This window comes from Juglans regia, chromosome 3 (genome assembly GCF_001411555.2).
Source record: "Juglans regia cultivar Chandler chromosome 3, Walnut 2.0, whole genome shotgun sequence".
In the NCBI taxonomy this organism is placed as follows: domain Eukaryota; kingdom Viridiplantae; phylum Streptophyta; class Magnoliopsida; order Fagales; family Juglandaceae; genus Juglans; species Juglans regia.
Window position 1 is genome coordinate 24,900,378 of NC_049903.1, and position 2,689 is coordinate 24,903,066.

Genomic DNA, 2,689 nt, shown 5'->3' on the forward strand with positions numbered 1-2,689 from the left:
TTTCACTTTAGAAACTAGTATTTTTCTTCAAGAAAATGAAGAATCCAAAAATATTCTTTTGTTTCAAGTTCTTAAATACAAAGTGTAGTACCCAGCTCCTTCTTCTTACGTACGCTTCTCTCTTTCTGACGTATGTTTCGTCTTGATGACGTAAGCAAATCCCAAGGGCAGAAATTATGTGATCATCTGCCTTTCTCACTAGCGACTGTGAGCCACGTTATGCGTGCCGAACCATGATGGCATGTCTCGAAAGATATCATGTGACTTCTAGGGCACGCCCAGTGTTTTAAATATGCTAAAAATATTTATAAGGAGTATTTTCATCATTATTGAATTAAGATTTGATCTTAAAAACGACAATCATAATATTCTTGAAGAGCTCCAAAAATATTATAATTATCGGAAATCATTTTAATATTATTATTAAAATGATTTCAATTATTTAAGATATTATGAGATTTAAATTATGTTGAGAACTTTTATTAATTAAATGGTTTAACCCTTTTAAATATGTTAAGTGAGACTTCATCATTTTATTAATGATGAAGAATATTATTTTATAAACTAAAGTTAGTTTAAAATAATATTTACCTTAATTCCTCTAAGTACTTTTAATTAAGTTAATGTTTTACGCATCTTCAAACCAGTATTTTAATTCCTCGTTGTTAGATCGTTGTGTAGATCCCTAGATGAAAGGACTGGGTTAAATACCCAGACCCCCTCTATTGCCTCTCATTTTTCCCTGTAACCCTCTCTCTCCTCCCTCTCTCCTTCGGCGTACGCAGTACACGATCCACCCACGCCAAACGGCTTAAGGCCTCAGCCCGGCGCCGTCGTGCGTCGCCGTTCCTCACCGCCGGCACCTATGGCTTGCTCTCCCTCCGGCGAGTCCATCCATGCCAACCTCTCCCTCTCACGCTCTCCCTTTCTCCATTTCGGAATTGCACAGCCCGAATGGGCTTAGTGCGCGTAGCGCCACCTTCCAATGCCACCACTCCATCGGCAGCTTCCTTTACCACCGGCCACCACTCCCCAGTGAGCTTGGCCTCTGTTATGCAGTCACCTCCCCTCCGTCGCACACACACACGCACGGCTTCACCGTGCGCGGCCCCTAGTGCCGCCGTGCGCAGCACCCACGGCCACCTAGCAACACCATGGCTCCTCCCTGAGCTCCTCCACGTGACCCATGGCCAGAAACCCCCTCCTCTACCTCACGGCTTCTCTCCCTCTCACACACAGGTTGCACACCGTGCACCAACATGCACAGCCACCCACGGCTGGTAGCCACCACCATCAGCCTCCTCAGGCTGCCACCAAGCCAACCCAACCTCCCTTGGCCCTGATCTGCCACCCACGAGAGCACACTCTCTCCCACTCTCCCACGGCTTCTCCTCCACGGTATGGCTAGATCAGCCACCGTGAGCCACCGTGGCGCCACCTCGACGCCACCACGAGATTCACCGCACCTCCCTTAGCTAAGCCCTAGGTCCAAACCATCACTTTATGTGGTGGGTAACCACTGCACGTGATGGACAGTCACTGCGTGTGATTGACCGCCACTATACATGGCTACATCCGCCATGTTATGCCCCTTGCCATCATCACAAGGCCATCATGAGCCTTTCCAAGACCACACCTAGCAATCCAAACGCCTAAACAGTCACCGTACGTGAGTTAGCCGCCACGTACGACTCTTCCGACATCATCGGCTATGACGGTCAACGAGCAACGCACGGGTTATCCCGTCGATGGTATAACCCTCTATCTCTCGTAATTATGTTAGATATTGATTAGTTGATTAGGTTGCGGACTGTGCTGTTAGTATTAATAGAGTTGTGATATCGTGATGTGGTGTTGTGTGATGAAGTGTTGGGCATTTTGTGTAGTGAAGTGTTGGGCTTATCTGTATTGTATGGAGGTGCATTGTGCCGTGTAGTGTGCTGTGATGTGTTGGGCATAATTGGAAAGTGTGCTGTGTAGTGTGATTGGGGAATATGTGCTGTAATGGTGGCATGGTGTATGTGGAATGGATACAATGCACACTGAGGGTACTCTGTATGCATGTGGCGTGTTGTATATGTAGGGAGTACAAATGGAATGTACTCCATGTGATGGTGAGATGCACCATATGGCGGGTACGCCATAATGGTGATGTGCCGTGGTGTGTATGAAGGGAGTACACGATGGGTGTACTCTGTGTGGAGTACAGTATATATGAGGAGTACACGTGGAGTGTACTCTATGTGGTGGAGTAATGCACCATGTGGCGGATGTGCCTAATGGTGATGTGGCACGTGGAATGAGAATAGTACACTCTGTGTGTACTTTATATATGGCGTGATGTGAGATAAAAAGAGTATATGTAAAATATACCCTCCTGGCGTATTGTGGAACGGGATGAGTACAAGTGGAGTGTACTCAGTGGCGTAGTACGTGTAAAAAGGAGTACATATAGAATGTACTCTATGTGGTGGAGTGACGCACCATATGGCGGATATGCCATAATGGTGATGTGGCGTAATGCATGTGGATGGAGTACACAGGGAGTGTACTCCATGTGATATAGTGATACACCATATGGCAAGAATGCCATAATGGTGATGTGTCGTAGTGTGTATGAAGGGAGTATACAGGGAATGTACTCCATGTGGTAGAGTGATGCACCATATAGCAGGGATGCCATAATGGT